This window comes from Pongo abelii, chromosome 1, assembly GCF_028885655.2.
Source record: "Pongo abelii isolate AG06213 chromosome 1, NHGRI_mPonAbe1-v2.0_pri, whole genome shotgun sequence".
In the NCBI taxonomy this organism is placed as follows: domain Eukaryota; kingdom Metazoa; phylum Chordata; class Mammalia; order Primates; family Hominidae; genus Pongo; species Pongo abelii.
The window spans coordinates 174,910,846-174,935,321 of record NC_071985.2 but is presented as its reverse complement, the minus strand read 5'-3'; the positions used below and the strand labels follow the sequence as shown (position 1 = coordinate 174,935,321).

The window sequence follows — 24,476 nt, the reverse complement described above, 5'->3', positions numbered from 1 at the left end:
ATAGAATGGGAGGCAGGTTTGCCCTAAGCAGTTCCCAGCCTGACTATTCCCTTTGGCTTAGTGATTTGGAGGTCCTGAGATTTATTTTCCTTTCACACTTCCCAGTGAGAATACTTTACCATTGTACTAACACTATGTTATAACCTCCCACAAATAATATATCTACCTGCTGCACAAGCTTCCCTCAATTTCTAGACAACATACCTTCGCAGATCTTGCTGTTTTTAGAGTAGTGAAGAACATACTTCCAGATATAGAGTAGGTACCTGATAATTATTTGACTGACAACAACTACTCTGAGTTTAAGCTTTTATTGAGCATTGCTTTGCATTTGGTTAGTAGTTGTGAAAGATTGTAAAAATGGCCACAATCCTTGCAGTTGTTCATGAAGTTATGCTCTTTGCTATGTGATTTTGCAGCTCTAACAGTGACACCTATTTCTCTTTTCCTTATATCTGGGCTGGCTTTGTGCCTTTAATTGGCCAACCATATGCAACAGAAGTGATGATGAGGCTGTTTTTAGCCTAGAGGCCCTGCACACTTCTGCTATCTCAGCACCCTGCCTCAACATGAGAACAAGCCTGGACTAGCCTAGTGGAAGATGAAGGGGCCACGTAAAGCAGAGCTTGGGGAGCCAATTCATCTCAGCGGAGGCTCCAAACATCTGCTAGCACCCAGTCAAGAGGAGAAAACTCAGCTGACTTGCCAACTAACCCTGCAGATACTCAAGAAAAGCCATCCTATATGAGTCAAGCCCTCCAGTTAACTCACACTGTAATTAGCAAGTTAAATATCTGCTGCTATAAAACACTAAGTTTTGGAGTGGCTTGTTATGCAGCAATAGCTAACTGGTACAGTGGTTTTCAAACGTAGTGAGGACGGAGGTTAGAGTGGAAGTATGAAGGAATCTCCAGGGTAGGAAAACATTTATGCATGGTTGGGAAAAGAGAACGTTCCCTAGGTGATGCACACCCATTAATCCCACTCCTCCTACTGTAAGTTGCTGCTTAGAAAGCAATGTGCTCAGCATTGGGAATATAAAGCCTAGAAGTCAGAGTCCCTGCTTTTAAGTTATTTATGGTCCAGTGAGGGCAACTGTGATCAGCCATCCTGTTTTACCTGTGACTGTCCTGGTTTTAATACTGGAAGCCCCACATTCGAGAAATCCCCTCAGTGCTGGGCAACCTGAAATGGTTGATTACTTGAGGTCTTGCAGGAGAAATAAATAGATACTTTTAATGTGGTATGTAAGTGTTTTGATACAGGTAGTCAACACAGAGTTCCTTACTAATATTAATATCTGTCCTGAAAAGACATATTTCATGAAAAAAATGCAATCTTAGAGAGTCTGTAACTTGCCCAAGATCACAAAGTTAGTAAGTAGTTGTATTAGTTGTTCTCACACTGCTAGAAGGACATACCTGAGACTGAGTAATTTATAAAGGAAAGAGGTTTAATTGACTCACAGTTCCACAGGGCTGGGGAAACCTCAGGAAACTTACAATCATGGTGGAAGGGGAAGTAAACATGTCCTCCTTCACATGGTGGCAGCAAGGAGGAGTGCAGAGCAAAGATGAGGGGAAGTCCCTTACAAAACCATCAGATCTCATGAGAACTCACTATCACATGAATAGCATAGAGGTAATTGCCCCCATGATTCAATTACCTTCCACTGGGTCCCTCTCATGACACATGGGGATTATGGGAACTACAGTTCAAGATGAGATTTGGGTAGGGATACAGCCAAACCATATCAGTAGTGGAACTCGAATTCAATCTCAGACTAAGTTTTAGAGTTAAAACTTCTTTTCTTTTTTTTTGCATTTAAAAAATTAATTTAATAGATTTTGGGGGAACAGGTGGTATCTGGTTACATGGACAAGTTCTTTAGTGGAGATTTCTGAGATTTTGGTGCACCCATCACCTGAGCAGTGTACACTGTACTCAATGTATATTGTTTTTATCCCTCACCCCCTGACACCTTTCTCCCCAAGTCTCCAAAGTCCATTATATCATTTTTATGCCTTTGTATCCTCGTAGCTTAGCTCCCACTTATAAGTGAGAACATACAATGTCTGGTTTTCCATTCCTGAGTTGCTTCACTTAGAATAATGGTCTGCAACTCCATCCAGGTTACTGTGAATGCCATTATTTCATTACTTTTTATGGCTGAGTAGTATTCCATGGTACATACATACCATGTTTTCTTTATCCACGTGTTGATTATGGGCATTTGGGCTGGTTCCATGCTTTTGCAATTGTGAATGGTGCTGCTACAAACGTGCATGTGCAGGCGTCTTTCTCATATAATGACGTCTTTTCCTCTGGTAGATCCAGTAGTGGGATTGCTGGATCAAATGGTAGATCTACCTTTAGTTTTTAAAGGAATCTTCACAGATTTAAAACTTATTTTCTTAAACATTTAAAGCTGAACTTCCCTCCACCCGCTAAACCCACTCATTAAAGCAAAAATCAGGAATGGACTGGAGTTAATTAAGAGAAACCTGAACCAGATTAGTCCATTCAAGGAAGGCTTCCTAGAGAAAGTGACACATAAAATGAGTCTTGAGAGATAAGGAAGAGTTTTTCAGGAGATAAGTGAGGTGAGACACTCCAAGTATCTTGACTTAACAGCTTAGACAAAAGTGCAAGAACATTAAACAATGTGGGGATCTAAAGGCTGACCAGCATTGATGCATTATAGAATGTGGGCTGGGATTTGCTAGGAAATGAGGCTACAGGGACAGTTATAGGTTGGAGTTCTCCTAGTAGTTATAACCCACTAGAATCCAATGAGAGATAAGCTTCCTTCCATTTCAAAGCATTCACACGTAGGAAACAAATTAATCCTCTTTGTTGTAGAACATTTTTCATGTGACAAACTGAGTTGAGAACTAACACCACTGCACTCGCAAATCTGAAGCAAAAACATTTTGGTATCACATGCTGAGAACTGGAGGCTAACAAAAACAACAAGAACAACAACAATGAAAACTACCTTATAAAAAGTAGTTGGTAAATATGCTAAGTAGCTATTTTCCAATGCAAATAGTGAAGAGCATGAAAAAAAAGCCACCATTTAGCCATTGCATAATGTTTTCTTAAAGATCAGGAATGTCAGCACTGTGTAGACCTTCCAGCACAAAGGCTAAATATGTTTGATTGACATATATGCAAGACGTAAGCAAATTAAGGAGCCAAAGAAAATGTCTGATCTAATTTTTTTGCATATTGAGTGTATTTTTCTAACAAGTTTATTAAACACATTGAAAAAATAGTTATGTAGACTCTAGTATATCTGGTATTGTCCTTCGTGCTGAAAATACACTTAGGGACTATTTGAATCATGTCTTTAAGAACATTAAAATTAGATAAAAAATTGATATGCAGACAATTAGAAAATGATAAAAATATGTAGTATAATGCAGGTGAATGTAAGGTGTGCTGAGAAAGTTTCCCTTATCTTGCCTAGGGGAAATTATCAAGTAAAAAGTCATTTGAAGCCTTTACCAACTCTTCTCCTAATGAAAAGAATTTTACAGTAAGATGTAACAATAATAATAGTGCCACAATTTAATGAGCACTTATTTGCCACTCAAAGAAATAAACCTTCTATGTACATTTTCAAATTTAGTACTTATAACAACTCTATGAGATTGATATTATTACATGAATTTTTAAAATATAAATACCCTCAAGATGTCCAAGATCTAAGCAGCAGAACCAAGATTTCGATCTCCATAGCTGAAGTTTGTGACCTTATTTTACATGTTTTCCCACTAGGGAGAGGCATTCTAGGTGGGGGGAACTGCACAAGCAAAGGCACAGAAGCTGGAATTGGTATGGCGTGTTCATAAAACTGTCAGCAGATCTGCATGATACGAGCACATGCTCTGAATGCAAATTGGAGGAAGATGATCCTAAAGATCATGGAGCTCTCAGTATGTCATGAGAAACATTTTGGACTTTATTCTCCCTACCTACCCCCAACACATAAATGAATTAAAGGAAAATAATAATAGCAGAGCATTCTTTCTGATCAATGTCTTCTTTCTGAGCTGAGAAATGTCTATTGCAATTCATATCCAGATAATTCCTACTGCCAGGAAGAAGATGAGCAACATCAGGCCCCTCTGGTCTAAAAGGCTTTTATTTGAAAGGCTGTGTTATTATAGAAAATTCATGTATTCATTTATTCCATAATTGCTTTTATTCCAGTTGTTGTTTAGCACCTATCATGTGCCAGATCTTGTATTGAGTATATGGAATTGTTGATGAGCATAACTTACTTTCCTGTAAGAGAGCTCACATGAGGACAAGGTAGAAAATGAATCATGACCAAGTACTTAATGAGAAACTGAGATAAATTCTATGAGGGAAATGTGCTATGAGGGGCTAATAAGAAGGAATCTGGGGGCTTAGACACTTTCTCTGAGAACATGTTATTTGAGGAGAGTTCGGAAAAATAAGTAGAAATTAACAAGGCAAAGTTGGGGGAAGAGAGCATTCTAGGTAACGAGAACTGATCTTGCAGTGGCCCTGAGGTAGTTTTCATGGCTTGATGGAGGAACATCTAGAAACCTGAAACAGAGAGATCAAAGTGAGGAGGACAGGCGATGAGCCAGAAAGGCAGGTGAAGAGTCTCATGAACCATGGTAAGAACATGGGTCAGCTGCCTAGATCCTTGTAAAAATGTCTTAAGTGCTATCTCTACATCAAGATTTGTCTTGAAAAAGAAACATCTCCACTGTCTGACACAGTCATCTGTGTAACTTACAGAATCTCCCTTTGTTCTAGTTGCTTAAAAAATCACAGCTAAAATTATTTTAGGCATTCCATTCAAATCAATATGGTGATATGTCGGTCTATTCAGTTCTTCCAGAAATTTTCTCTGAAGTGATATTGATTTTTCACATTTAGAAATTCATTCTAAGAAAGTAACTTTTTCTGATGATCACACTGCACCTGCTCTTCACTTTGTGAGTTGTGCAATGATTTTCAGCCAAAGCATGATTAGTTGACAATTGCTAGCAGTAACTCACACACCTACTTATTCCAAGCAAACAAATGAAGGAGATAGAGAAGGTTAATACAAAGAAGTGAGAAAAGACACAAGTTTCAATTGCTACAACCATAATAAGATAATGTTTTCCATTGCCTATGACTTTAAAGCTTAAAAAACATTCCAAGAAGAAAATATTCTCAAAGTGCTTTCTCCTGTATCTCTAATTCTGCCCTTAAAACAACTCGTTATTTTCTCCTTTTTTGGATAAAAAAACTGAGGCAACGAGAGATGAAATCACTTTCCTGTAGTCTCATTGCTAGTGATAGTGGAAACAGGATTCATAGTCAGCTCTGATTCCAAAGTCAATGCTCTTTACTCTACACATCACTGCCTGCAACAAACACATAGAAATGGTTTTCAGATGCTCTTTCCTTGGGGATGATCCACAAGGCCAACACAAGGAGTGCACAATCCTGGCATTTCACATTTCACAACCTTACAAAATAGCTGTGATCCCCTGCTCCCCAGATCCCACTCCAAACCCCTCTCCTCCTGCTGGGTGAAGCATCACCTCACTGTGTGGCTCAATAAAGGAAACCCTGGGAAATTAATGGTCTTGTTACCTCCATTGGTGTTTAATGACCCTGCAGTTTCCTGCAGAGTGTATTCTCCCTGGGCCAGTTGTTAATGAACCACTTCCTCCTTCCTTGGTTCAAGTGGAAGTCTCTTACAGCAGCAGAAAAGAACAGATTGAATACCCACTAGGTGCCAAGTACTATACCATTTGCTTTATATGGATTGCCTTGTTTATTGCTCATTTAATCCAAAAATGATCCTGTGATGTAGGCATGATTATACCCATCTCACAGATGAGTAAAGCAAGTCATAGAAAAGTGAGGTAAAATGTCAAAGACCACACAGTTAGAGTCGAGTGAGGAATTAAATTCATAGAGGTAACCTGCAAGGTTCACATTCTTAATCGCTACAGCATTCACATCCTCAGGTAATTCTGTCTGAGGCCTTGACATCCAGGCCATCTGGTTGGTTTACTTCAGGAAGACTGCACAAATCTTCCTACCATTATTCCTTCACCTCTTAGGCATATTCAGTGTTATGGAAATACCATCTCCCCCACTCTTGAAGCTCTCTGAAATTAAGATAAATGCAGCTGGTGGGGGAAACTTAAACCCATCTTATCTCATATTAACTTAATGGAGTATTCAGCACTTCAAGACTTTTTATTTTTCCCATCACCCCTCCCCTAATTAGGAGAAAAACTTCATGAAGACAGAAGGAGTGAACCAGGGTACACTTTATTGGAATGATTTCTAATTTCCTCTGATTCAAGTTCCATTTGGGAACACATCAGCTGGTTGTTAAAAACTTTTAGTTAAATAAGACAAACAGAGCTGGTGGGAGGTGGTGGAGTTATCAGTGTTCCAGATCCAACACAGTTAAGAAAACCTCAACCCTCACTTGGTATTTTGTTGCCTCAGAATGCTGGTTCTTAGAGCCCATTTAAAAAGCTAAAATAACTTCCAAAAAAGAAACAAACAAAATAGATGTAACACTGCAGCTGTGTTTTTCAGATCAGTATTTTAAGGTAAGGACTTGATGTTAGAAAGGAAGAATCTACAGTAATCCGAAAAAGGTCAATGTGATCTGATTTGTAGAGGTCAAATTTGGTATAAGGAATGAAAGTGAAGAGTTATATGGCTTCAGGCAACAGATTCTTTAGTTGGCCTCAGTTTCCACACCTCTAAGAGGGGTTTTGAGAATCATTGAGGTCTTTTCCAAACCAGACATTTCATAAAGAGAGATTTTAAGTCTTAAGATTAAAGGCAGGGTCATGGTATTAGTCTGTTCTTATGCTGCTAATAAAGACACACCCGAGACTGGGTAATTTATAAAGGAAAGAGGTTTAATTGAGTCACAGTTCAGCATGGCTGAGGGGAGGGACCTCAGGAAACCTACAATCATGGTGGAAGGCAGGCACATCCGTCTTTACATGGTGGCATCAAGAAGTGCAGAGCAAAGGCCGGGAAGAGCCCCTTATAAAACCATCAGATCATGTGAGAACTCACTCACTACCATGAGAACAGCATTGAGGTAACAGCCACCATGATTTAATTACCTCCCACTGGGTCCCTCCCACAACACCTGGGGATTATGGGAACTACAATTCAAGATGAGATTTGGGTAGGGACATAGCCAAACCATATCACTCATACAAGTTTGGACAAAGCCAGGTTCCTTTCTTGAATTACAGAAGTGTCTGGATCTGTAGTCTACCACTTTGTGCTTTCCTAAATTGGGACTTTAGTAACTGTATTCCTCATTCAACAATATTTATGTCTGATGAATTCACCTCCTACTTGTTTCCCATGCCTGCCCACTGGAATTCATCCACCCTTCTCTGTTTTTTTTGCCATAACCTTAGGCCAAGCCATATCATCTCTTACCTGGATTACTCCAAAGGGCTTTTAATCGTAATCCTGCCTGAGTCTTGTGCCCACTTAACTCTATCTTTCACACTGCTTCTGAAATGCAAAACATGTCACCCTCCAGGTTAAAACATTTCAATGTCTCAACATAGTTACACGGGAAAAAAGATCTTCATCCACCTGCTCCTGCTTGCCTTTCCACCCTTATTTTCTGCAGCCTCCTGTCATAAACTTCTGGCTCTGTGACCTCCAAATCCTACATGCCATGATCTGCCATTAAAGCCTCCAAGTCTTTGCTTGGACTGTTCTGTCTCCTCCTTCAGTTGGGTAACTTCTTCATGAAGCCTCTGAACTAGGCGCCTCACTGAAGCCCCATTTGAACAAAGTTCCCCTGTTGTGTGCTCACATATTACCCTATTCAAACCTTTTGCTTATCACTGGCTGACTTATGCTTAAACCTGAAGGAATATCAGTATTTACGGGCTGCACTTGGAGCTAAAAGCTGACAAAGGAGATTCAGAAAGATAAACCAGGGAGGCTGCACATACCAGGAGAGTGTGGCAGAGAAAAGCCAAAAGAAAGTAAGAAAGAGGGAATGGTCCCCTATATAAAATTGTGCTTGGACATCTGGTGAAATGAGTTCTGAAAAGTGGCCACTGGATTGAGCAACATAGAAATCCTGGGTGACCTCAGTAACAGCTTTTAGGGTTTACTGAATAATGAATGAACACATGGATTAGTTTCTCTACTCCTCTCAATTCTTGTTTACAAGCTTGCTAGCTTTCAGAAGCAGTAGGCTTGTAGAAACAATATTTTTGCAACATTTCTTTTCAAATGAGATTATGTCTGATGTTGGATCAAGGCCAAGCTTTTGACTAAGATCACCATTTCCAGACAAGCAAATCTAAAGTAACTTCTCTTGGGGGAGGCCATTGTGGCCTCATGGTGCTCTTTGGCCTCTACCTAGAGTGAGTGAGCAATCCTGGAACATCTAATCGCATGAGGTAAAAAGTCAGAGATGGGGTTTTCCTTCCAGCAGTTGGATTTTCAGCATGGGCAGGTTTCAGAGGGCCTCTATCAGAGAAGTCAATGCATCAAAGGGCATTTGCAGAGATGCTGTCCTCCCCTTTCCCATACATCTGCAGAAATAGGCCTTACTGAAACCATTAGCATAAAAACTGCATGTTTTATAAGGTTGGCTTCTTTGATCCCCTCTTCTATCATCCTCTTACTGGTTCTCTAGGCTATAATCATCCCAACCTTCTATGTGTCCCTTGCACACTTCAAATACTTTTGCACCTCTGGGCCTCTGTCTTTGCCATTCCATTTACCTAAAATTCTTCCCCAAGATCCTTGCAAGGCTGGCTCCTTCTTGTCATTCAGGTCTCAAATCAAATGACCTCCCTCCCTCAGAGATGCCTGAGGGCATGGCCATGGAAAAGGCAGCCCTCAATCCTGGGCAACCTCTGGTCCACTCCATAATAGTGTTTTTTTTTACCATATTAATATTTCCAAAAGATATATGTAACATATGTATTAGATGTTCACTGTCTGTCTCTCCTCATTAGATTGTTAGCCCCCTAAAGGCAGGAATCCTATCAGCCCTTGTACTGATATATTTTCAGCAATGAAACAGTTCTTGGTGCAGATTTTGCACTCTATTAAATGAATGCATGAATAAAGGCTTTCAAGTGATTCACTCATAAGCCAAGTTCTGCCATCTCTATCTGGCCTTTCAGTTACTCCTTGAGGGGAGCCTCAAGTTCAAGTTCTTTGGAAGGATATTGAAAATGCTGCATGATATAGTGACTGATTTTCAAACTTAAGCTGCATAAGAGCCACTGAGATACTGGTTTAAGATGTGTTTCAGACCCACAGATTCTTTTTCAGTACACTGGAGTGGGGCTCTGAACTGTGCTAGAGATTCTAGTGCAACCAGCAGACTTCTCTTGAGAATGCAGTTTTAGAATTTAACCCCAGCACCCATCACACCTTACAGACCTTACTGCAGCAACTCTAATCTGCTTCTGTTCCTCTGAATTGAATGAATGCATGGATGGATGGATGGATGGATGGATGGATGGATGATTGGATAGATGGATGGATGGATCAACAGATGGATGGATTGCAACTCTTTTTATTATTATTATTTTTATTATACTTTAAGTTCTGGGATACATATGCAGAACTTGCAGGTTTGTTACATAGGTATACACGTTCCATGGCGGTTTGCTGCACCCATCAACCCATCATCTACATTAGGTATTTCTCCTAATGCCATCCCTCCCTAGCCCCCACCCCCCAACAGGCCCTGGTGTGTGATGTTCCCCCCACTGTGTTCATGTGTTCTCATTGTTCAACCCCCACTTATGAGTGAGAACATGTGGTGTTTGGTTTTCTGTTCTTGAGTTAGTTTGCTGAAAATGATGGTTTCCAGCTTCATCCATGTCCTTGCAAAGGACTTGAACTCATCCTTTTTTATGGCTGCATAGTATTCCATGGTGAATATGTGCCACATTTTCCTTATCTAGTCTATCATTGATGGGCATTTGGGTGGGTTCCAAGTCTTTGTTATTGTGAATAGCGCTGCAATAAACATATGTGCACATGTGTCTTTATAGTAGAATGATTTATAATCCTTTGGGTATATATCCAGTATTGGGATTGTTGGGTCAAATGGTATTTTTCATTCTAGATCCTTGAGGGATCGCCACACTGTCTTCCACAATGGTTGAACTACCTTACACTCCCACCAACAGTGTAAAAGCATTCCTATTTCTCCACATCCTCTCCAGCATCTGTTGTTTCCTGACTTTTTAATGATCGCCATTCTAACTGGCATGAGATGGTATCTCATTGTGGTTTTGATTTGCATTTCTCTAATGCAAGGATTGTAACTCTTACAGAACAATCAACCCAAAAGGAAAGCAACAGATCATTATGCTCTTTCAAGGCAGAAACTGCAGGAGAAACTGACACTGAAAAGATATTTTGAATGTCTGATTCAGGGAAAAATCAGAAGGCTTGATGGCTTATAAAACAGTATACATGTTTTTGCTTTTCTTCCTACACAACACAAAGCGGGCTGAATTCATATGGATGCTTTCAGGGCTCCCAAAATTGGGATTCAGTTCTGGATGACTAGAATTGAAGTGTGATCTAAACAGTTATATTTTGGCAAAAGTCTTTCAGCAAGCACATAATAATTAGTATAAGCATCTTGTATGTTTTAGATACTTTCTACACATTAATTCCCCAAATAGCCTCAGGTGTTTCTGCCTGCATTTTACGAGCAAAAAAGAAAATGGAGGTTGGGAAAGGATAAGAAACTTGTCCAAGTCTACTGGGCTCCAAAGCTTGTGTTCCTCAGACTTTGTCCCTTCTCAGACTACAGGTGAGTACGCAAGGGCCCAAGCAGGACCTGGAGCCTGGAGGCAGATCAGAACCCCGAAGTAGAGAAGGTTGAAGTCTGGTGTCTGCAGAGTAGAGTGGTAGGAGGCCCCAGGGGCAGCCCAGAAGACAAGGTCAGCAGGCCCAGCATTGGCTGGAGAGATATGCAAGCGGGAGGAGGACGTCATTCATTCCTTTACCCACTTATTCATTTTCCTACACTCAACTGTTCACTCAGTCATTTACACACAGTTATTTGCTTCCTCGCCTTGTCAAGTATTTCTGGAGGTCCCAGTGTTTACCAGCAGCCATGATAGGAACTTTACTGACTTATCTGATTTAATCTTTACAACTGCACTGGGATGTTAGGAGTATTATTCTCCCATTTTAGAGATGAAGAAACTAAGATACAGGTCACCCACCTAACTTGTAAGCATCATGACTCATTCCATCTACTTTATTTTTTAACAAGCATTTATAATATGCTTATTATGTAGCATGCACTTTTTAAGCACTTTATACACATTCCTCATAGTACCTAACACAGAGCCTGGCACTTGGTATATGCCTCATAAATATCTGTTAATATTTGAATGAATGAATGAATCAATCAATCAATAGAGGTACTATATCAGCTTTACAGAAAATGAGTGCTAATATAATTCTGAGGTAGTATGAGTTGTTTCTTCAGCCATTCAACATGCATTTATTATATATTTTAAAATATATATTTATTATACATATAATTATGTATGTATTGTATATAACCACCTACACTGTGCAGAGTACTGGTGAGATGGCACAGGGATAAAATACTCTATCCTTGCCTTCTGGGTGAGCTGGTCTCCAGTCCAGGAGGGGGACAGAGAGAAAGGCTGACATAAGAAAGCAGCAGAGATTTGGGCAGCCTATGAAGAGGATATTCATGCACTCAAGAGAACAAAACCATGACCAAGTGACACCATCTGCCTAGGAGTCCAACTCCTGGAACTGGGATGAGGGTCAGAGCAGGAGCCAGAGCCGCCCGGAGTAGGACACCTTGTGCTCTAAAGTGGGCATTCTAGAACCCCTAGGGTCAGGGTTGAGCCAAGCCAGGGCTGAGGGTGAGGTTAAGAATTTCCAGCTTTGGGGAGCAGAAAGTTTCTGGGACATTACATCAGGCCAGGTGAGGCATGTTTTGCTTCCTGAAGGTAAAAGTTGTGGGTGTTTGGTGTCTGCATGTGTATGTGCAGGAGAGTGAGGAGGCCAGTGGATACTTGTACATGAGTGTGTTTGTGTTTTAGACCATGTCTCTGTGGGTACCTGCATCTGCTGGTCTCTCTGTCCTTGAATCTGAGATTGAAACCTGGGCTGGTATCAGTGTATTGTCTGGTTAGGGGAGAAGGTGCTGAGAAATGAGGAAGAAGAGAGAAAAAGCTAACAGAGTCAAATACTTAAATTAAATGCTCAGTTACCACAATCTCTGCATCTTTTCCAGAGGGAGGCTTCTGTGCATGGCATTTTACACACAGAGAGAAAAGTCCATTTCCCCAACTTCCTGAGACACACACATCCACACTTCCCAAAAGCAGATTCTATCATCACGCAGTGCATCAGAGACTCCTTTTAGATTGTGGGTGGTTTTTAAAAAGGGTATTTAAGACAGGGTTATACACACTCTCCATATGGTTTTCTAAGGAGTAATCCCCCACAATTCTGGTCATTCTCTCTCTCTCTATCTCTCTGTGTGTTTCCATTTAAAATACAGATATATTTTTTCTTAAAAGCATAAGAACATAGTGATATGAGCGCTAGAAGAAAGAGAAAAGGGCTCTGAACCCACAGCCCAGCTTCCCAAGGCTCCTCCTCTGTCTACGGGTTTCCATCTATGTTCCTCCTCTCCTCCCCTCCTCACACAGAACTCTCCCACTGGAAGCTGTTGATGCATTCTCTCTGGTTTCGGTGCGCCCTTCAGATCACATTTTTAAAGGAAAGAAAGAAGGAAATGCTTCTTATATAGAAAAGCAGGCAGCTACGGGGTAAGGGAAGAAGACTCATCCACATCTCCAAGCTGAGCTTCATCCTTGACAAGCACACATCTGGACATGCAACACCTCTGGTTAGCATCCTGCAAAGGCTTCTCTGATCTGAATCACCAGGACCAGACTGGGCCTGCCCAATCCCCACTCCCGCCAACCTCTAGGCCCCTTCTCCCAGGGTTGGCAACTTGCTGGCCACTTTCCAGTTCCTCTAAAGCATTGGGCACCTTCCAGCCTCAGGACCTCCTGCACACAGCTGACTCCTTCCATGCTCCTCACCACCCCTTCCTTAGTCAATTTCTACTTATCCTCCACAGCTCACTAAGATGGGTGCTCCACTGAGGAACTCTTCCCTGGCCTCCCTGTACATGCACCTGCACACACACACCTGCACCACACACCCTCGGCCAGATCCACCTGTTACAAATGATCACTGCATTCTGCACTTCACCTCCATTGCACACATCACAGTTGTAATTGATTAGCTGTGCAATCAGGTTTTTAATAACTGTCTTTCCCAACTGATGAAAGCTCCCTGAGGGCCAGGGCCATGCCATTGTCTCTCTATGCTTATAATAGGCTTTTCATTTAGCAGGCATACAGTCAGTAAATTTTTGTTGAATGAAGGCATAAATGATCCTCAGTTTCCTCATCTCTAAAGTTGAGACAATAACAAAAAGCCTGTGCGTATTAAATGAGATAACAGAAGTGACACTGCCTGACCGATAAAAAGGTTTTGTTTTTGTTTATTTGGGTTATTTGTTCCCTGAAAAAAGAAGCTCAAAAATAAAATTAGCTGTCTCCTGGAATGGTAAGCTTTTTGTCATTGGGATCCTTCTAGCAAAAGATGGTTGAAATTTTGCAGGGATATTGTAGAAAGTGATCAGTGAATCACGGTTGGTAATTCTCTATTTTGGCTTCACATTAGAATCAACGGAAGATTTAAAAAAATAAGTAACTGATGGCCCAAGAGATTCTGATTTAATTTGTGGGATCCAAGAACCCCCGGTGTGAAGAAAGTGCCCCAGGTGTTTCTAACATGACCACGGCCATGAAACACTGGTTTTAAATAGATAATCTTTACATTTTCTTCTAGCCAGGAGATGTCACTCCAGGAAAACAAAGACTATTTGTTTCTTCTGTGAGCAAGGGGTTGGGGAGAAGGTGGAAGGTAGAAGAGAGCCTTTTAACATAGTCATTTTTTAAATTTTAAATAAAAATTTACAGATGTCTAACTATAGAGCCCACCACATAACAAGTTAAAGAGCAGTGGCTGTGGAGTCTCTAATCCTCTCTACTGAAGAACTTAGGGCCTTTCCAGCTATGCAATTTGGGGTAAATCACTTTGTCCCACTAAACCCATTTCCCCAATTTAAAATGGAGATAATGTTACCCTTATTATAGAGTTTCTGGGATAATTCAATAAAATAAGACATAAGAAGCAGTGCAGCAAGTGCTCGCAGAAGTTAAGTCCTCTTTGGTAAGAATTTGCTATATATATACATGTATACACATTTATACACATATATATACACACACATATATATATATTATCAATGTGAATACATTTTGCAAACAGTACAGTTATAAGGCATTATCATTGTGATCATTGGCCAGCCCAGGTGGAAAGCTATGAGATTGATTTTTTTTTTTTTTTTTTTTTTTACCCCAGGGACATTCTTAAAGAGCTGTGGTTTTCCCTAGTGTACTGTTGTTGATGGGTCTTTTAGAAATACACGTACACACTCACACATACAAATGTGTACACACACACATACACACATGCACATCCATATACACATATTTCTTTTCTTTTTTCTCCAAGTCCCCACTGAAATACAGCTTGCCTGAGAAAATATGAATCAGAATTTATTGTGTTGTGCTGCTTTCCCTCTGGAGTACTAGGGTCAAATATAGATTGCTAGAACTGATCTGCCCACTCGTTGCTCACAAGGTCCTTACAGAACTGAACACCTGACCCTAAACAATGGGGAAAAGATTCAAAGAGCTGTATTGAAAGAAATCGAATTTTAAACAGATTCTTGGTATCAGCTTGTAAAACGATAACAGCTCCTGAGCATGCCCGTCTGAAAGAACAATCACTGGCACATGCTTGCAAGCAAACCATGTCAGTTTTCATTACACTGCCACAGCCTCCGGGGCAGAAAACATCCCCAGCACACGGTGGCCTGGAGACCTGCACACCAGGTGAGTGCTAGCTGTGCCCCTCACTGACTCTGTGACCACCAGGAAGTCCCTTAACTTCTCTGAACCTCTCACTTTATCTGTGAAATGGGGGCAATGCTACTTGCTCTGGTGACTTCACAGAGTTCCCCGAAGGTCACTGGCATAGTGTGCAGGCAGATGCCTTGTGCCCGTGGGGAGCTATGCAAATGCGACATGGCATCACCAGCTCCGTGCCAATGACGGCCAGGACCACCAGTGGAGACTGCACCTCTCCAGGTCTTATAGCATCTTCAGCTCTAATGGGACTCTCAAAATTCTTTTTTGGTCATGAAAATGTCCCTGTTCTGTAGGTCTGGCAGGTTCCATAGTCCTATAATTCAGATATCTAAATGTTCCTAAATTTTAAAATTGCCCAACTGGCGGAATGCTGGCTGAATACACAGATAGAATGATAGAAATGAAGAAGCCATATCTGGAAACTAAATATTTAATCCATTAGAATATGCTTTAGGCAGAGGGCCAGGCAAATAGGCTAAAATGGTGATGACAAGAGTTAGAGAGATGGGAATTTATCATCCAGTGGTTTTTCAATGCTTTCTAAAACTGTGGAACTTAACTTTAGGAAACAGTGATGGGTAATCACGTTTCTATAAATATATACCACCAATGCCCACTGCAGATCCTAACATACCTTGGGCAAGAGTGTATGTGGTGTGGGCTGTGTATATGTATATACACATTTTGAAAAAAAAATCCCCGGGTAATTTTTACATGTCTCTCTCCCCCCATCCTCTCATGGTTAAGAACTTGTGCTTAAAATCATGAACTACAGATGGATGTTCATTGCACCAAGCCTGGGGCTGGTTTAACCTCCAATTCACTTCCTGGGCACTAACAATCCATCCCTTTCTACAGAACTGACTTTCCACATTATTTAGACCTGTAAGTTATGATGATAACAGTTATAAGACAAATTCCTTTGAGAAGCACAATACCTTACAATTTGTGAAGTTCCCTGCCATCTAACTATCTTCTTTGATCCTCGTAACCTTTTCCCCATCTGATGGAGAAGAAGCTCAAGGTTCAGAGAAGTGACGTGACTTGCCTAAGGTCACACAGCTAATAAGAGGCAGAGCCTAACGCAGAGTCTAACGCATGCCACCCAGATCTTTATCCAGACTGCTTTCCAGTTCTTTCATACAAGTAAAAAGGACTATTCATGTTATTGTCCAGCTCCTTGTGTCCTTTAAATAACACTAGTTATTAGACTTCAGGCTAAGCATATTGTATATAGTACAATGTATTTCCCAAACAGCCCTTCAGGGTGGGTATTATCCCATTTTACAGCTGAGGACACTGAGGCTCAGAGGTGAAGGGACCAACTTAAGGATGCATTCAGCTTAGGCGTCCTCTCCTTGCAGAGACCCCCCACAGCACTTATCCCATTTGTTGATAGCATGCATTCACACATGTCTTCTATCCATGAGATTGTGATCTCTCCAAAGGTAGGCCATGTCTTAATCCCAAGACCCACCAGCACCAATCTCAGGGCTGGCACACTCTCCATGTGTGAGCAAATATTATACAGCACAGAGAATAAGTATAGAACTGAGATTTTGAACACAAATCTCTTTGAACCCCGAATATCTTATCTGGTTCCATAAAAAGCGGCCCACAAACAGGCCAGGCACACACTCAGTTTCTGTCCAGAGAAAATTCTCCTATCTCTCAAGTGGCTTTAGCCATTTCTCTCAGCCAGGACCAAAGGTATAACTGAGTTTCTGATGAAAGCACACCAGCCTTATCCCCAAAGATCACAGTGCCTAGGTGAGACAAGAGCTAGCTAGGCTAAGCAACAAATTCTTCCTCCAGTCTCTGCTTAAAGAAGGTGACGTTCCAATTACAAATTTCCTGAGAAAACTGCCATTCAATTGCACAAAGCTGATTTTCAAGGCATTGACACCTTCTTGGCTTGCTTGCTTATTAGACACAGGAGTTGGGGAGGATGGAGGAGTATTTAAAAGCTGGTTTTCAGCCCAATGAATCTGAAGAAATTTTCTGTATTGCTCTGCAAGAGGAGGTGGGGGTCGGGGAGGCAGAACTAGATCTGATAAAGGAGATTAAATGGCCTTACACATCTGACAGCAAAGAACAGACCCCATGGGAATCCCAATCCTGCTGGTGCTAATAAAGTGCACGATATTACTCTGGTAATATAGTGTACAATATAAGGCATCCAGATGCTGGGGCCAGAGCCGCGACCTACATCTTCCACAAACCAATTTTCTGCTGGGTTGGATGTGTGAAAAAGAAGCCAAATACACATATTTTTTTCCCCTTGAAAGAAGAATTGCTTCCCTAGCTTTTTACCTTGGCCTATCTGCTCCTCCTGTCTCCTGCCTTCTCAAAGTGGGAATTACTTCTAATCCACTCACAGGAGAAGCCACTACCTCCCTCAACTGTGGGCTATTAAAGGACAATTGGGCTCCTTGCTAGATTTCTAGTGGCAGTGGGGTATGAGGCAACAAGCCTAGAATTTGCAGTCAGACAAACCAGGTTCAAATCCTTACTCTTCCAATTATAGGATGTTTGCCCTTGAGCAAGTTTCCCCTAGGTTGTCTGAGCCTAGGTTCCACATCCACCACACAGAAGTGCCAGGAGTGCTAAAGATAATTCATATTAAGTGTCTAGCACAAGAGCTTAAATGTAGCAGGTATTTAATAAGCAGTAACAAGTAGTAGCAGTAGCAGCAGCCTCAATGAGTAAAGCTTAAAGGCAACCTCACTAAAGGAACAGCACTTTTTTGGCAGGGAATTTAGGGGGTGAAAACAATGATGCTTATTGACAAGACGAACAGCAACAATGCTTTATTTCTCCATTTCCAGTTATTGAGCATCTTCTGAGTAGACAGTAATACTGTAAGCATTGAGAAAATATAGGCAACTATCAATCTCTTCCAAGATCTTGTAGACTGGTGGGGACACCAAGGAATGCCACGGGACATGTTCTGAGCCACAGTGTTCCCAAAACTTTAACATTATCATCTCATTTGACTGTCACAGGAACCTCAAAAAGGGGGCAAGACATGATTTGTTAATCCCCATTTAGTAGATTTTTTAAAACCTGAGGCTCCCTGTTTAATAAATGGTGCTAGGAAAACTGGCTAGCCATATGTAGAAAGCTGAAACTGGATCCCTTCCTTACACCTTACACAAAAATCAATTCAAGATGGATTAAAGACTTAAATGTTAGACCTAAAACCATAAAAACCCTAGAAGAAAACCTAGGCAATACCATTCAGGACATAGGCATGGGCAAGGACTTCATGTCTAAAACACCAAAAGCAATGGCAACAAAAGCCAAAATTGACAAATGGGATCTAATTAAACTAAAGAGCCTCTGCACAGGAAAAGAAACTACCATCAGAGTGAACAGGCAACCTACAAAATGTGAGAAAATTTTTGCAACCTACTCATCTGACAAAGGGCTAATATCCAGAATCTACAATGAACTCAAACAAATTTACAAGAAAAAAACAAACAATCCCATCAAAAAGTGGGCAAAGGATATGAACAGACACTTCTCAAAAGAAGACATTTATGCAGCCAAAAGACACATGAAAAAATGCTCACCATCACTGGCCATCAGAGAAATGCAAACCAAAACCACAATGAGATATCATCTCACACAAGTTAGAATGACAATCATTAAAAAGTCAGGAAACAACAGGCGCTGGAGAGGATGTGGAGAAATAGGAACACTTTTCCACTGTTGGTGGGACTGTAAACTAGTTCAACCCTTGTGGAAGTCAGTGTGGCGATTCCTCAGGGATCTAGAACTAGAAATACCATTTGACCCAGCAGTCCCATTACTGGGTATATACCCAAAGGATTATAAATCATGCTGCTATAAAGACACATGCACACGTATGTTTATTGCAGCACTATTCACAATAGCAAAGACTGGGAACCAACCCAAATGTCCAACAATGATAGACTAGATTAAGAAAATGTGGCACAAATACACCATGGAATACTATGCAGCCATAAAAAATGATGAGTTCATGTCCTTTGTAGGGACATGGATGAAGCTGGAAACCATCATTCTCAGCAAACTATCGCAGACAAAAAACCAAACACCGCATATTCTCACTCATAGGTGGGAATTGAACAATGAGAACACATGGACACAGGAAGGGGAACATCACACACTGGGGCCTGTCATGGGGTGGGGGAAGGGGGGAGGGATAGCATTAGGAGATATACCTAATGTTAAATGATGAGTTAATGGGTGCAGCACACCAACATGGCACATGTATACATATGTAACTAACCTGCACGTTGTGCACATGTACCCTAAAACTTAAAGTATTAAAAAAAAAAAAAACCTGAGGCTCAGACAGATGATGTTGCTTGGCTAAATTCACAAGGGAGCTTGAGCCAGGATTTGGCCTAACTGCTCATCTCCAGCTCTTAACTGTGTTGAGCCAAAACCACTCTGGGATACCACTGGCTCTGCCAGCAACTGGAATTCTAGCTCTGGCCATCTCCAAGTCATGGTATCTCCATCAGCCACAGCTATTTTGTTTCATAATATGTTGGTGCTTTCCTCAGACCCAGCTCAGTGTGGCATGGAAGAGATGCTATACAAATATTGCTTGGCTGATTATATTATGAATAATAACAACAGATATGTAATATCCTTTGTAGCACACTTTTTAGTTTAAAAAGTGCTTTCGCATATTATGGCACTAGTTTTTTTTCAGCCCTTAAAGGTAAACATTACTATCCCATCTCCCAGATGATTAAAAAAAAAAAAAAAACTCAGAGAGATTCACTTTATCAAAGCCACAAAGTTAGGAAGGCACAGAAGCAAGGCTCGAGGTGGGTGTGTAGGAAGCCAAGTCTTGGGCTCTTCTTGCAGCCTTGCATTCATTTGACCCATCAAAGGTGTGACATGAATCTACAGAGTAGCTACAGATCTCTCGTCAGAGCAGCTGGAATGAAATGGTACTTTTAAGAATACAGACAAAAATATCACCCACCTCCTCAAAAGTAGCTGACATTTATTGAATGTTTGATTTCTCAGTACAAGACACTTTGCCAAATGCTTTCCACGTAGTCTTTTGTATAATCCTTAGGAGGTAGGTTCTGTAATAATTCTTATTTTACAGACGAGGAAATTAATGTTTAGAGAGGTGAAATAGCTTCCTCTAAGCACAGAGCGATGGGTTTTGGATTTGAACCCGGGCAATCTGACCCCACAGAACTTAAGGATGTCATCCTTTGTTGAATCTCTGGCACAGTCTCCACCAATGTCTTCTGGAGGAACACAGTGTTTATTGAGAATATTTATTGATTGCCATTAAGTACCAGGCATTACCCTCAATGCTAGTTATATTAACTCATTTAACTCTCAAAAGCACTCTATAAGGCAGATATTATTATCCCACTTTATAGAGGAGGAAACTGTGGCTCAGCGATGCTGACTACCCAAGATAGTAGAGCTGGCTAAACGTAAAATTATTTTCAAATGCAGAAATATCTGGGAAAGGTTTGTTCTTCCTTCAACAACTTTGGAATCTCCTGGAAGAGATCTGAAATACACACAGAAGAAAGGTTCAAAGAAGGAAATGGGAGGCAACAGAGCCAAATAACCAATTCTAGGATTCCAACCACAAAGGTTGCCGAAGATCAGGGAGTGGAGAGGTTGCAAAATGCTGGATTAGTCTGGAGAGGCTGAATGGAGGAAGCAAAACTCCAGTGGGCATTGAAGACTGCAGGAAATTTGGTTGAGCGAGGCATTCCAGGCAGAGGAATAGCATATTTAAAATTTAAGCAGAGTCTAGAAACAGATTCAAGTAGCAAAGGGGAGCCTTGATAAAATGATGTGAAGTTGAGATAGACCTGCTTACTAGGATTCAGGCTGTGTGTCCAGCACTCTCCTCAAGCCCCACACCCACAGCACTCTGAGGTTTCTTTGTTCTCCTCTAGCATGTAGCATCAGGTGCCAAAGCTACAATAAGAAAGTCATGAAAGTTAGGGGAGAGACAATAGACCAAGAAGGAAAAGACACCATACATACCTCACATGAGGCCTCCAGGAAGGCAGGGAGAAGTAGGTCATGGAGGGAGAAGAGAGCTTTGATTTGCCCACAGTGCAAGCCGGTCTCAGCTCTTCCACTCACTGTTTCTCCCCCTTCTCTTCCCTCCCCTCCTGTGTGTTCTGCAGGCAGCAGCAAATGTATAATGCTTGGATGGCTTGACAAAACAGTTTCTGAGATTTATTTCTGTTGGACAATTTTGCATTTCCCCCCTCTGCTGACAACTCTGTTAACAGCAAGCTCTCTATGAGGCTGTAAATTTGGAGATCACATACCTGATGTAGGCATCGTTGCTTTAAAAACAGACCAAGAAAGTGGAGTCCCTGAGACAAGGGTAAGCCCACAGCCTAACTGGTTTCAGAAGACTTGGTCCATTATCTGGGAGTCAGTGATAGCTCAGAGCTTGGTATCCGAGATGGAAAAGACCACATGGAGTAAGAGATGGGGCAGTAGCCCTGTGCAGTATAGTCGGTTCAAAGCAAGGGTGCACAACCTGGAGATAGTTCCAAGTAAGTCAAACACTAAATCTAGTTGGATGAGATCCAACAGTGGCCTTAGATTGTTTTTAAAACCCAATGCTGATAAGCCATTAGGCAGTAGATGTTAGGTAATAAATGTGGAAAATATTTTATCAAGCATGAATTTCTATATTCACATAAAGAATTGCAATTGCTTTTTTGGGGGGTGGGGGACAGGGTAATCTTGCTTTTCTATTATTATTTAAGACATTTTATTGCTCAGAACCTTCCCTCCCTGGGCAATGGCAAGAGCTTTGGAGACCAGCTTTTGGGGACAGAGTCAGAGGCACTGGGTGGAAAAAAGAGCAAGCGTATGGTACATTTGGTCCATTATCGTGTGTGGATATGGCAGGGGGAGGGGGGACTCTAGGAAGCCCTGCATCTAGGGCTTTCTTGGGACCCAGATATGCCCCCTTGTGCGAGGTTCACATGCCAAAGCAAAGCAGATGAGGCCAGCCTGGCTTGGGGTGAGGGCTCAGTACCTCTTAGCCTTGCCCTGGGGTTCTTGGACCTTCTGGAAACTGAGCCACATCAGGCCCACATTGATGGCATAGGTGGTTATGCAAACAAGACAGAAATCATAGAGCACAAAGAACAGGATCCAGTCCAGGTAGACAGAACCAGCAAGAGACACCAGGGAGCTCAGCACCAGCAGGACAGAGGCCCAGAGCATCCGCAGGCAACCTAACAACAGCTGTAGTGTGTAGAAAATGCAACCAAATATCCTGCTGGATTGACTGAGGATGCTGTCCTGTCACAGCACATGCTCCACCAGCCCGAAGCCCCTGTCCCACCTGGGGCAGATCACACATGCAGTGGCGTGATCATAACTCACTGCAATCTTGAACTCCCAGGCTCAATTGATCCTCCTGCTTCAGCCTCCTCAGTACCTGGTACTACAAGTGCATACCACCATGCCTGATTATTATTCTTTTTTTTTTTTTTTTAGAGACAGGGTCTCACTATGTATCCCAGGCTGGTCTCAAACTTCTGGTCTCAAGCCATTCTCAAGCCTTGGACTCCCAAAATGCTGAGATTATAAGCCTGAGCCACCACGCTTGGCCTAAAAATTAAAACTGTTACCATTTTCTGAAAGAAGAAAACAGTATCTCTTATGTGCATTTTGAAAAATAGGTACAAATAAAGGCAAATACACTTAGAAGCACAGAATTTTAGACCTGGGAAGAGATGCATTCACTCTATTAGCAAGCATTTGGAGACTGCATCTTGGAACCAGGTCCTGTGTAGGACTCTAAGGCACTGGAGAGGAACCATACCTAGGCCCTCAAGGACCTCACAGAGTGATAAGTGTAATGACAAGTGAAGTCACTGGGGGTGACGGGAATACAGGGCATCTCAATCAATGGGGGGAATTGGGAAGGTTTTCCACCCAAAGGGAAGTTAGTACTAAATTCTAAAGGAGGAATAAGAGAGTACCAAGGCAAAGAAGGAGAGAACGTACTTGCAGAGGGGTCATGGGGGGCATCTGAAGCACTGGCAAAGCACTGACTAAGCACAGGCCTGGCCTCCAAGCTCTTAATTTTACAGAAGTGAAAGCTGAGCTTCCTGGAGAAGAGTAACTAAGTTACCCGAGGGGGAAGCAGTACAACTAAAAATTCACAACAAAGCTTGCTCTTAACCACTCCACTATATTGCCTGCATACTAAACATGGAATGTAACATCTTCACAAGGGTCAGTAACTGACTCAGGACCACACAGACAGATGGTGGCAGATCTGAGATGAGAACTCAGGTCTCTTTGCTCCCAGTCCAGTGTTCATTCCAGTATGCCATGCAGACTGTGCAACCTCCCAGTCTCACTGAGTCTTAAACCCTACATCATGCCATTGCTCCTACGTCCTTCCCATGGCTCCCTCACTATGGAACTCCATCATCAAGACTGATGCTTCATTTCTTTTTCATTAAGTTGACAAAAAGAACAAGGTCACCTTCCTTCCCTGTGGCCTTCCCCATCCTTGAAAACCACTGAGGTTAGGAAGGAAGTCATCAGATATTCTCACTTCCAATCCATCCTCCTAAAGGCCAGCTGGTCTGGGAATAAAACACCTCGGTGTCGGGCATTTAATTTTTAAAGAGAGAGCAAAATGGTGAGAAGACTTTAGTAATTGTTCTCAGCTTTGTGTGTAATAGCCACCCAGGCAGGAGGTCATCACCAATCCCCACATCTCTCGAGACTCCCAGGCTTAGAGGAGCAGGAGGAGTATTTGTTCCTGGAGCCAGAGAAAATTGCAGATCTGACCCTGACTTCCTTGTGCTTAGAAAAAACCCACCTCTACAACAAAGCCCAATTCCTTATTGAACGACAGTCAGCTGGCTTGACCACTAACAAAGAACTGATACAAAGGACAAAGTGGCACCCTTTTACAAGGATTCCTTAGAAGTAGAAACCCCTGGTATATTACTCATGACATCTCAGCTTTGTAAAAAAACAGCAGCTCCAGAAAAATATCTGGTCCTGAAAATCACTGCTTCATCAGAAGCAGACATACGGCCAAATGCAGCAACAAAGTAAGCGTTTATTAATCCTAGGTTGTGCTAAGCTTAATAAAGGTGTAACAAGTTGAACATCCACAATTGACAGACACTGTCTATTTAGTCTCTCTAAGCCTCCCAACAGCTCTGCAAGGTAGGAATTACAGTACCATGGTTGGCAGTATGGCATGATGGTTAAGGCTGTGAGTTCTGCAGCCAGACAGATTCTGAATTTCACCTCTGCCTCTTATTAAATGTGACACTTATTAATGAAGCAAGTTGCTTAACCACACTGTGCCTATGCATCTTCACTTTGCAA

At 41.7% G+C, this 24,476-nt stretch overlaps 1 protein-coding gene across 4 annotated transcripts in view; it reads right to left on the bottom strand.

Annotated features, from left to right (window-relative positions):
* The window catches only part of DAB1 (DAB adaptor protein 1), a 1,275,060-nt gene that overhangs the window by 1,224,934 nt on the left and 25,650 nt on the right, over window positions 1-24,476 (bottom strand). The window contains exon 1 of one of the 4 annotated variants that reach the window (XM_054534043.2): window positions 20,959-21,930. The exons of the other annotated variants lie outside the window; for them this stretch is intronic. The gene's annotated coding sequence lies outside the window, so the exon portion shown is untranslated. Of the gene's footprint in view, window positions 1-20,958; window positions 21,931-24,476 lie in introns of those variants that run through there. 4 annotated transcript variants of the gene reach the window in all.